The 12,471-nt window shown below is 48.9% G+C and overlaps 1 protein-coding gene across 1 annotated transcript in view; it reads left to right on the top strand.

Moving 5' to 3' along the window:
* Positions 1-12,471, top strand: part of ERN1 (endoplasmic reticulum to nucleus signaling 1) — an 85,070-nt gene that overhangs the window by 32,069 nt on the left and 40,530 nt on the right. The gene's annotated exons all lie outside the window — the stretch shown is intronic.

Raw genomic sequence — 12,471 nt, 5'->3', positions numbered from 1 at the left:
GTCATACATCATCTGATCCATTCAGCAGCAAACCTGGTTGCCATCCACAGATGCTGGCAGCTAGGTAACCACAGACTGCCCTGCCTCACCTGTCCAGGCCAGCTTGGATCAGCAAGGACTTTAAGTGATGGAAAGGACCAGGTCCCTCAGGAGCGAGAGCCCACAACAAGATGGGAGAGCCCAGTTTTGGCAGTACCTTACAGGCTCTCCGAATATTATCTGTGCTCTCATGTGTAAGCAGAGTTCTTTATATTTCAGAATGTCTGACTTTGTCCAGAGATGAAAATCAACAAGTCACAAAAGGATTGAGATAAACATTTTTGCTTTAAATATGAGGGCTGTTCCCTCAGTTCCAGTATTCCCAGGCACAACATTTTTGCCCCCAAGCCACTTCATTCTTCTGCTTTGCTTTTCCCCTGCGTGTATTGTTTTAGAACAATCTCCAAGTCTTAATTTCTGCAAGTAGCCTTGCCTATAGCCAGCAAAACTGTGTCCTGCTTTGTTACTTAGCCAAACATAAGAAACAATCTGTTCTCTCCTGTAATTTAGAGCTGAAAGAAACTGCCTCCTTTTATTTGTTTGTTTATTTTTTAAAGATACTTTAAAAATAATTGTTTAGCTGCATCGGCTCTTAGCTGTGGCCCATGGGATCTTTTACGGTGGTGCACGGACTTAGTTGCCCCGTGGCACGTGCGAGCTAGGTTTCCAGGGATGGAACCTGTGTCCCCTGCATTGGCAGGCGGATTCTCAACCACTGGACCACCAGGGAAGTCCCTTGTCTCCTTTTAAGTTTAACGCAAGTTTAGAGAACTCTAAACTCTATCTGTGAATGATACTGTATGGGGCACAAAGAGGAAAAAGACAGCCCCTACCCTCAAGGAGCCCACAGTCAGGAGGGAGACATGACAAGCACACAGAAGTTCAACAGGGAAGCAGCCTTGTAACCACTGCAGAGAGGTGCTAGGAAACTGTTCCAGCTGGGCCAGGAAAGGCTCCGTGTGCGGAGCTGAGCCTTGGTGGATGCATCGCGCTGTGCTGCAGTCGGGTGGAAGCCTGGCGGGGAACAAAGGCATCAGTCTGAGGTGTGGGGACAGGTCTGTTTTGGGAGGGGCTTAGCGATGGAGGTGGAGGGAGGCAGACAGAGGGGATGTTGAGGCCTGTGGCAGCTCTGAGGCATTCGTACTTGAGGGAACAGGAAGTTGGGAGCCATTCACACGCCTGAGCAGGTGAGTGACTCAGCAGGTGCTACTGCTTCCAAATTAATCCAGCAGCAGTGTGTGCGACTAGAGACGGGAGGCTGACCTGAGGAAGGGGGGCAGGGAAAAGGGAAGAGGTGGGAAGGATGAGAGGCCTGCCAGAAATAGAATCAGGGAGCCCAGCAACTGGTTAGGTAGCAGAGCAGGCAGAGTTAAAAGACACTTGTGGGCAGAATTAGAGAAAGTTGATTAAGACCTAGGAATTTCAAGTAATGAAATTCGGTTCAATTTAATTCAGTGAAATTTCAGTATGTTCTAAGTCTCATCATTTTTCTGAGAATAAATTGGCTCATTTTAGCTAAATTCAGCCCTGGCTAGTATTGGTAGCCCCCCTCCCCCGCCCCCCGCCCCCCGCCCCCCGCCACCTTGTTTTTGGCTGTATAGCTTGTGGGGTCTTAGGTCCCCAATCAAGGAGTGAACCCATTCCCTCTGCAGAGGAAGCATGGAGTCTTAACCACTGGGCCACCAGGGAATTCCTTCTCTCTCTGTATATTTTTATACAAAGATTAAAGATGGTAACATATAGAGACCCTGAACTTTTAATTTAAATCTTGCAATTATAACTAAAGATTTCAAAACCAGTAATATATAAGTGAAAGGAGAATGGAAAAATTAAAAAGAAACCTTAAGATCATGACATCTGGTCCCACCTCTTCGTGGCAAATAGAAGGGGAAAACATGGAAGCTGACAGATTTTCTTTTCTTGGGCTCTAAAATCACTGCGGATGGTGACTGCAGCCATGAAATTAAAAGGTGCTTGCTCCTTGGAAGGAAAGCTATGACAAACCTAGACAGAGTATTAAAAAGCAAGTGACATCACTTTGCTGACAAAATTCCATGTGGTCAAAGCTATGGTTTTTCCAGTAGTCATGTATGGATGTGAGAGTTGGACCATAAAGAAGGCTGAGCACCAAAGAATTGATGCTTTCGAATTGTGGTGTTGGAGAAGACGCTTGAGAGTCCCTTGGATGGCAAGGAGATCAAGCAAGTCACTTCTAAAGGAAATCAGCCCTGAATATTCATTGAAAGGACTGAAGCTGAAGCTCCAGTACATTGGCCACCTGATGCTAAGAGCCAACTCGTTGGTTTTCCAACCCTGATGCTGGGAAAGATGGAAGGCAAAAGGAGAAGGGAGCAGCAGAGGCTGAGATGGTTAGATAGCTTTACTGACTCAGTGGATGTGACCTTGAGCAAGCTCTGGGAGACAGTGGAAAACAACAGCAACGATACATAAGTAGATGTATAAATGTATCCAGCTGCTCTTCTAGACCCTGAAAATACAGCAGAATCCTTGCCTGCATGGAGCTTTCATTCTATGGGGCAGTCAGATAAGGAGATAAGGTACATAGTGGCGATAAGCGCTGTGCCGGCTACTGCACCAGTCCAGGCAGGGGAGGGTGCGGGCGTGGGCCTGAGTGGCTGTGGCGAGTCAGATTGAAATGGAAAAACTTGCTGATGCAGACAGACACCTCCAAGTCATCAAGCTGGGGTTCTGCAGAGCACTGACCTATGATTCCATTTTGTGGTTTCCTAACTGTTTACTTTTTTCAGGGACTGAGAAACTGGGAGTGGTTTGTTTTTTTTTTTAATTTCTATCCACAGAATGGTTTTGGCAGGTGCTTTTGTTCTTCAACCAAACATGTGTTGCTGTTCCCAGAAATGGAGATTTCTCACATCACAGCAGCAAACTCCACTTAGTACAGAAAACAAGTTCTGTTTGTTTTCGGAAACAGACTTGAGTCCTGGCGTTTTCCCATAGGTGTGATCCCAGTAAGCTGTGATTTTGTAACTGCAGCAGCACTGCTGTCTGTCTCTGAAATTTCACCGCTGATCATGACTGAGTGTGTTTCATTTCTGCGCTCCCATCCCAGACATAAACTGAGAACGTCGCTGTCATGTTCTGGGTTAGATTCGTTTCACAAAGCTTGCCTTGGCCTGGTGGGATTAAAAGACTGTCTTTGTTATTGCCGTGACTGGTGAGTCTGATACTCAGATCTTCATCAAACTGCAGAAGGTTCTGTAGCAACCCCCACTCCCATTCCCTTCCATCTCCTTTCCTGTAATAACAGGTCCAGAGGACTAGGTCTAATTTAGAACCATATCTTAAAAAAAAAAAAAAATTATTTATTTGGCTGCTCGGGGTCTTAGTTGTGGCACACAGCATCTTTTAGTTTCAGCATTAGAACTCTTAGTTCCGGCGTGTGGGATCTAGTCCCCTGACCAGGGATCGAACCCAGGCCCCCTACACTGGGAGTGTGGAGTCTTAGCCACGGGACCACCAGGGAAGTCCTTAGAACCATTCTTTACTAACTATAGAAATATGCTACCCTTGTAGCCAGAGAGGTCCAAACTCCTGAGATGCTCCCTAAATGGTTAATATTGGAGATTTCTTATGAGGGAAGGATTAAAAACAAAATTAGTTATTTGAGGCCTGAAGAACATCTTCTCCTGTGAATTTCCAGCCCTGTGCCTCTGTTCATAGTTCCTACCGGTGCTGACAGTTATGGGCCGCCCAGGCTAGAAAAGAGCGGTGCTCTGCCGCTTGGTCACCCAGTCCTGCCACGTGGACTCACGGAGGGTCTCCCAAACCTGAGCCCTCCTCCTGGTCCCCCTTGCCAGTGTCTTAGCCCAGCTCTCAACATGCACTTCCTGGATCCATGCAGCAGCTTGCTGACCACCATCCCCGCTGCTCGCCTCACCCTCCCCATCACCCAGCACACAGCCAGCCTCTGAAACGACTGCACAGACCACACTGCACCCCTACTGAGAGGCGTTGTCCATCACGGTGCTACTCGAGCGTGGGCTGCCCACCCATGTTCCTCGCCCATGAGGAGAGAAGTACAAAAGGGAGCGGAAGCCTCATTCCTGGGGGGTTGGACTTTTCAACAGTTGGCCCTTCCCCACAGTCAGCTGGAGAAGCACTGGGCCCCAGGGTGAGGTCTAGCCCCTGATCGCACCTGTCACCCACCTCTCCAGCCTCAGCTGCTTGTTGCCGTCAGCTCTTGGAGACACGGGGCCTTTGCTTACGGCCTCTCCCCACCAGCAGCCTGCAGTGTTGCCCAAGCCCCCTTCCATCCATTAAGACCCCTTCAGAGCTCACCTCCTGGGCTCCTGCTGCAGGGTGAGCCCCTGCCTCATCAGGCTCCAGAGGCAGCTCGCTGGAGCCTCTGTACCAGCACCTCCTGCTTCCTGGGGACTTTTGGCTATGTTTGTCCTTCCAGTGGATTTCTAACTCCTTGAAGGAGGGGGTCTCAGTAAACTTCTAAGACACCCAGTGCCAGCTTGGGCCCCAGGGAGAAGCGGGCGAGGCGGGCTTTGCCTCCCCAGGATCCGTCATCATGGAAGTTTCCAGTTCCAGTTTCTGATCCTGAGCTGCACGTGGCTTTTCATGACTTTCTGCAGTTGGTTTTCTCTCCTGTTCTTCAGACAGGGTTCGTGTTCCCCTGGAGTGTCAGCGAGCCACCCTCAGAGGCTTGAGAGAAAACTCTGTGTGACACTCAGGAGAAGGGAGGTCGGGAAAGGGGGCGACGTTTTGTTAGTAGTTCTAATCTATTTTCTCTTAAGGAATTTTCTAGGCTTAAGATACGCCATCACTGTCTTTCCCTAATTGCCGAAGCACAGAAAAGTGTTTATTTGTTCTCCATTGTTTTGGAGGACTAAAAACTAAGTTTCTGAGAGGGGCTGTGAGAGAGGCCTTTCTGCTTTTGAGTTTCTGCTTTTGAGTCTCTTGAAAAAGTATTTTCTTTTTTTGAGTGTTTTGCTTTTTATCAAGAGAGTCTAAACATACACAGACAAAGAGATGATGATCTAATGAACACTCTTGTACCCATCACTCAGCTTCAGTGAGTACCAGCTGGTACACAGCCTCGTGTATCTGTGTCTGCATTCACGTCCCTCCCACATGCCTGGGGTTTGCCTCGGAGCAATATGTCTCATGTCATGGAAGGGCTCTTGGAAATAGTGGTCATGGGACGTCCCTGGTGGTCCAGTGGTTAAGACTCAGTGTTTCCATTGCAGGGGACTCAGATTCAATCCTTGGTTGAGAAACTAAGATCCCACATGCCATGCAGCATGGCCAAAAAAAAAAAAAAAGAAAAAATCGATCATCACACACAGTAGCATAGATTTCAGCTCCAGCAGGCATTCTCTGCAGCGTTGCTTGGTGTGTTTCGGAATACCGTTGTGAATATTGAAGCTCAGGATAAAAGGCCAGTTTTGGCTGTGACTTAGTTACCATCCTCTTACTTACCTTTGGGTGAACACTCTGATTGCTCCAAAATTGAACTCTGTGAAGTTAATGACATCCTGAGAGGTACTGGGGCAGAGTCCCAAGCATTAAATTGTCTTGTCCTCCTTCACAATTGATGATAGCTTGAATTCCTTCATGGTTGGTTGTAGCATGCAAGGTGTGTTTTTCGGCCTGAGTTACTTGTGCCAAAGCAAGGATGAGTGAGACCTTAGCATTCGACAGCCTTTGGTACCATGGCTGATTTTTCAGATTATATTGGTATTTCTACAGGATTCTCTTCATCAAACTTGACATTTGGTGACTTGCAGAGATTGTCATTGTTTGGTTGCTAGGTCATATCTGACTCTTTTGTGACCCTGTGGACTGTAGCCCGCCAGGCTCCTCTGTCCATGGGATTCTGCAGACAAGAATATGGGGGAGGGCTGCCATTCCCTTCTCCAGGGGATCTTCCTGACCCAGGGTTCAAACCTGCTCTGGCAGGTGGGCTCTTTACTGCTGAACTACCAGGGGAGCCCCTTGTAGAGATTACCCTGGAAGAAAGCTTATGGCACCCTCCCCCTAGTTCTGATAAAATTTGGAATTTCACTGTGGATTTTAAGAGCTTCTGAGCAGAAATCTATTTTAAAATGCTCTTGTCATGAAAGCTGAGCTTTGAGGAAAGTTTGAGACTTGCTGCCCTACAACTTGGACCTGACAACTTTCATGGGAGTTTAGGGCACAGATTACCCAAGTTCCTTCCCTCTGGAGGAAGGAAATGAGCCACCGTTGGGGAGAAGGAGTCCCTAATTGGTTCACTTGAGTGCATGGACCATATTGAGGAGACCTAAGTTTTGAGTTAAGGTGGGGGAGTGGTGAATGACCTTGTTTCTACCAATAATTTTTATTTTTTAAAAAAAAGGGTATTAGACCCTTAAGCATTTTCTTGAGGAAATGGCAGCTTTTTGCATGCAGACTAACCAAGCTAGCTTCACTGTCAGTTGGGATTAAAATCTCCATGTCCTCTTAAACTCATTCCATTTCTTCACTTCATTTTTCTGATTGGGACTAAGTCCTGTTGATGTTTCTTTTCCGTCCTGTTCGGTTCTGACCACCCCTCTCTTTCCCCACCCCACCCCCAAACTGTCTCAGACTGTCTTACTGGGGTTATGGCATTGCCTTCCTCACTACCCGTTGGTTTTTTCTTTGTTTTCTTCTTGCTGTTGCACCACGTGACATATGAAATCTTAGTTCCCCAATCAGGGATCGAAGCCTCTCACCTCTGCACTGGAAATGCAGAGCCCTAACTACTGGACCACCAGGGACATCCCTCTCGCTACCCTCCCTTTGTGCTTCCTCCTTCTCTCTCACATCCCCTTTGGTCCCCTTGTGCCTGCCTGTCTTCACCTGCCTTCAGAGTCTTGTACCACGTTTCTCTTCCCAAAAGCCTCCAGCTGCTTCCTCCTTGGTGCCCACCGCACCACATCCCAAGGTTTTCACCCCTGTCTTCTCCACAGTCTCTCCACCTACCGTCCACCCTTTCTCGTTTTGCACCCAGAAGGAAGGAGGCTCTCAAAGACTGGGTATACGGGGAGGCTTACAGGGAGCATAGAGCAGCTGGGACTTCACCTGTGGTCTTTCAGTCCTTAAATCCCTTTCAAGAGGGCCAACCCAGGACATTTCTGGTCACTGGTAGAGGTGTACTGAGAAGGGTCTGGTTTGCAGAGTTTCTAGCCAACAAGACGTCTTACTTGCACCTGGAGAGGTCTTCCAGTCAGAGAGGAGGCTGGTTTGTGTCTTTTAATATTCACTTATTTATTTGGCTGCATCAGGCCTTAGTTGCAGCATGGGGGATCTCTCTTGCATCAGATGTGGGATACCTGCTGCTGCTGCTGTAGTACACGGACTCTAGTTGCAGCATGCAGGCCCTCTAGTTGTGGCTCGAGGGCTTAGTTGCCTTGCAGCATGTGGGATCTTAGTTCCTTGACCAGGGATCGAGCCCACATCCGTGGCATTGCAAGGCGGACTCTTAACCAATGGACCACCAGGGAGGTCCTGAGGCTGTTTTTCGTCTTTGATATTTATTCGGCTGCATCTGGTCTTAGTTGCTGCACGCGGGATCCTTCCTTTCGGCGCCTGGACTCTCTAGCTGTGACTCTCGGGCTCCAGAGCGTGTGGGCTCGTAGTTGCTCTGAGGTGTGCGGGAACCTTAGTCCCAACCTGGAATCAAACCCGAGTCCCCTGCATTGCAAGGCAGATTCTTAACCACTGGACTACTGGGGAAGCCCTGGGGCTGGTTTTAAATGCGGGCTGTGTCAGGGGCAGTGGGGAGGTGGTGCTTTGGAAAGACGGGTGAGGAGGAGCAGGGCAGTAAACCCTGCACCCACCTACATTCCACCGGAGAAGCAATGTGTTCCAGAAATATCGGCGCTCATCTAGGGACGGGGAAGGATCCCACAGGGCTCCTCGAGCTCCAGTCAGATGGGCAGCCTGTTCTTGCAGCCTCTGTAATCAAAGCGATCTGATTTCTTCCCACGTGAGAGTGAGTCGGCCCAGAGTCACCTGCAGAGAGAGGCCATCTGCCCCACACTCTGGTCTGAAGCAATTAACTCAAATGGTGACCGACTTCATCGGAGAGATTTTTCTGTGTTGAGGGAAGCCTGAAATGGTGCTGACAGGGTCCTTCATGCTCCTCCCCTGGGCTTCTCTTCTCTCCTCCAGCCCTGGGACATTATAGGATCAGGCTGTCAAGATTCACGCTACAGCTGAGGGTGGGCAGGAAGAACAGGTGTTTCTTTGCAGACCCTCCCCGCCACATCCTACCTCACCCCCTTCACCCTTCCACCCTGCTCCCAGAAAGGTATTCCTTAAATAGCTCTTTTTTCTTTTTTTAGCTTCTCTTCTTAAATTTTTTTTTTTTTCATTTTAGAGAAACTTCAACATATGCAAAAGTAAAGAGAATAGTATGAAAGCCTCAGATATCCAGCTTCAGTGACGACTCACACATGACAGTCTTCTTCCCCATCTCCATCATTGGGAAGCAAACACCATATCATTTTTTTCCTGTAAATTTAAATAATTTTTAAGTGTGAGTGAACAAACACAGCTACACCTGGGCAGCTCTTTTTTGCTTTTATCAAATAGGTTTGTGTGTGGAAAAGCCCTTCTCATTAAGATACACTTATCTGAGTGACTGCATTCCATGTGCAATATTGGATATCTTAAATTATCGACTTTTCCTTACATTCTACAGACAGCTTTACCTGCTGAGTAGGAGGCGAGCAAAGACTCGGGCAGCAGTTACACTGGAGTGCACGTTGTGATTATTCCTTGAACTGTCATAAGCCCCAGGCACTTTCCCATGTGTATTTCTCAAGAAACAAAATAGATGGTCCCTGCCCTACAAAGTGCTTAAAATTCAATCCAGCCCCCAGATCTTTGAGAACCAGAGAGGCCACATGCAATTAAGAACCTGTTGCCTGAGAAATGTGCTAAGGGCCAAGTGCAGTGGGCGCTCCGTTTCTGATTTCCTGGAGAAAGGGGCATTTGAAGGCCGGGCAGAGGTAGACAGAGTTGGGGCAAGTGATGGTGACCTCAGAGACAGACAGGAAAGCAAGGGCTGAGTTCTGGAAAGAGTTGCGATGGAGAAGAATTAGGCCCAGGTTTTGCAGAGCCTTGAATGCTTAAGGCCTGTGGTTCCCCCATGTGCTGAGGGGCCCTGGACACACAGTCAGCTCTCAGGGCATGGTAGCTAAAGTTTTAGACTTTTAAGAGAAACACAGCAGCCCTCCACAAGTGTTGAGCCCTAGTAGCTTCAGCGTTAGACTGTACTGCTTTCCTTTGCCCAGCTGAGTTGGGGGCCTTTGCTGTGATGCATTTCAATTGCCACTTGAGGGAATTCCCTGGCAGTCCAATGTTAGGGCTCTGAGATCTCACTGCCAAGGGCATGGGTTCAATCCCTGATCTGGGAACTAAATCCCAGAAGCTGTGTGGTATAGCCAAATAACACAACCAAAAAGACTCAAATGGATGCATTTAGGAAAGGTGCAAAGAAGATTTTGGCATGCTTACAGGCTGAGGAAGGAGTTATCCAGATGGACTTGAAGACCCCTGGGAGACAGAATACTGGGGGTTCTAGATGTGTGAGTGTGAAGTATCTGTGAATGTGAAGGTGAAAGCGTGTCCTTTTATAGAAACATGCAGGGTGGCGTGGGGTTGGCAAACCTGGAGGACGAGGGGTAGGAAGTCTCTGAGTTCCCCCGTGCCACAGAGGGGAGTCCTGTGCGGTGAGGAAGGGCCCTAGAGACAAGGCGTGGAAGTCTGAAACACCAGCTGTGAGGAACAGAACAGGAAGTAGATAAACATATCTCCGGTGACTCAGGGCCCAGCTGGCCATGGTTACATTCTGCGATCTCCACTAGTGATTATGGTGTTCTCTTCAGCAGTGCTCAGAGGACTGAGGAGGAGAGGGGATTGCCCAGTGGATTCTGGGTGGAGGGTTGATGGAGCATAGCTGCTGGATTATAGAATGGTCAGTGATGGATATCCAGGCAGGGCAAGAGTACAAGTAGGAAGGAAACTAGTATTTGTTGGTTGTTTCAGTCCGTAAATATATTGAACACCTCTCATGTGCCAGGCACTATTTTTTTTGGGGGGGGTGGCTGTGCTGGGTGTTTGTTGCAGCTCATGGGCCCTTCACTGTGGCTCTTGGGCTTAGCTGCTCCATGGCGTATGGGATCTTAGTTCCCCAGTGCAGGGATCAAGCCTGTGTACCAGTGGTTAAGATCGAACCACGGTACCAGTGGTTAAGAAGTACCCAGGGAAGTACTTGGAAAGTGCCCAGGACGTCGGGGGTATGTTGTTGTTTAGTCGCTCAGTCGTGTCCCACTCTTTGCGGCCACATGGACTGCAGCTCGCCAGGCTTCCCTGTCCTTCACCATCTCCTGGAGTTTGCTCAAACTCATGTCCATTGAGTCAGTGATGCCATCCAACCATCTCATCCTCTGTCATCCCCTTCTCCTCTTGCCCCCAACCTTTCCGAGCATCAGTCTTTTCCAGTGAGTCGGCTCTTTGCATCAGGTGGCCAAAGTATTGGAGCTTCAGCATCAGTCCTTCCAGTGAATATTCAGGGATGATTTCCTTTAGGATTGACTGGTCAGATCTCCTTGCTGTCCAAGGGGCTCTCGAGAGTCCTCTCCAGCACCAGTTTGAAAGCATCAGTTCTTCAGTGCTCAACTTTCCTTATGGTCCGACTCTCACATCTGTACATGACTACTGGAAAAACCATAGCTTTGACTATATGGACCTTTGTTGGCAAACTGCAGGAGATAAATCCCAGCCCCCACGGATCTTATAGTGACCAGAGTCAGACATTTAAAAAGTAAAATATGTAGCACTTCAGAGGCGGTCAGTGTCATGAAGAAAAATCAAGCAGGGAAGAGAGAAGGGGATCCTGGGGGCGGGGCTCGGAAGTGGTCATGGAAGGCCTCGCTGAGATGGTGATGTTTGATCAAAGACCTTGGCACAGGGGACAGCATACGCAAAGGCCCCAAGGCAGGTTTAGACTTGGCAGTAGTCCAGGAGTAGCCTGTATTCCAGCGTGGCTGGAACAGAGTAAGGAAGAAATCATGGCAGACTGCCAGCGTGGGTGTGGGGTTGCGTGGATTCGCAGATGTTCACTGGGTGAACATTGGCCTCTACGGGGCAACAGAATACCCGTCAGTGGATTGTGAGTGGCAGAGAGGCATTATCTGATTTATGTCTTCGAAGCATCACTCTTCTATGTCAAGGCACTGACTTACAATCTTAAGATATATTTAACCTTATTTAATCAACATAAAGTTGCCCCTTGAGTTTGGTGTTATTATCTCTATCTCTTTATTTTTTTCTTTACTGACAAGGAAACTGAGGCTCAGAGAGGTTAAGTAACTTTGCCGAGGTCACTCAGCTGGTGAGTGGCAGAGCTTGGATTTAATCCTAGGTTTTTCTGATCCCAAAGGGCACACAACTAGGAGAAAAGGGAACTCTTGAAAGACAAGTTCCAGTGATGCTGAAAAGTTGCTGGAAGTAGGAAAAAGAGTGATGAAATAGACCAGAGAGTCTGACATCCGATGGCAGGTTCTGCCGGGGAAGTGAGCGTCAGCAGTGTGGTCTGAGGGAGAAGGCAATGGCACCCCACTCCAGTACTCTTGCCTGGAAAATCCCATGGACGGAGGAGCCTGGTAGGCTGCAGTCCATGGGGTCGCTAAGAGTTGGACACGACTGAGTGACTTCACTTTCACTTTTCACTTTCATGCATTGGAGAAGGAAATGGCAACCCACTCCAGAGTTCTTTCCTGGAGAATCCCAGGGACGGGGGAGCCTGACGGGCTGCTGTCTGTGGGGTCGCACAGAGTCGGACATGACTGAAGTGACTTAGCAGTGTGGTCTGAGGACTCCCTATCTCCTAGGAGAACAGGGTAGCCAAGCCAGTCTGGAGAGAATGATGGAGGGTGTGATTTGGGCAAGTGGTGGTTGAGGTGCTGGCAGGAGATGATGGAAAGGTTCAGTGGGTCCAGAAAGAAGAGTTTGAGAGATGGGGACCCAGAATTTCCCCATTGTGATTATGGTTGAAGCTACAGAGATCGATGTGCTCTCAGAGAGAACTGAGAGGAGGGCCAGGAAAAGTTCTTCCCTGTTGGAGTAAGAAGAGGGAGGGAGAGGGGAGAGGAGTAGGCGGAAGAGAGAGGGAGAGAGAGATGAGTGAAAATCTGGCAGTATTGCAGGGCCACAGAGACCAGGAAGTGGAAAGGCTGGGGGAGGGTGGAACCTGAGGCGGGGGCAGCAGCAGGCACGTGGGATCACCCGCAGGATGGTGAAGCAGCTGCAAGAGTAGAGCTGTGGGTGCTGATGGACAGAGACCTCGAGGCCCGGGGCTCAAGAAGGGAGCAGAGTCCAGTGTGCAGTCAGGGCCCGGTGCAGAGGAGAAGTTAGGAGGTTCCAGAGAGGATG

The sequence above is a fragment of the Budorcas taxicolor genome, chromosome 19 (genome assembly GCF_023091745.1).
Source record: "Budorcas taxicolor isolate Tak-1 chromosome 19, Takin1.1, whole genome shotgun sequence".
In the NCBI taxonomy this organism is placed as follows: Eukaryota; Metazoa; Chordata; class Mammalia; order Artiodactyla; family Bovidae; genus Budorcas; species Budorcas taxicolor.
The sequence above is the reverse complement of the archived record's forward strand: the minus strand, read 5'-3'. Positions and strand labels throughout refer to the sequence as shown.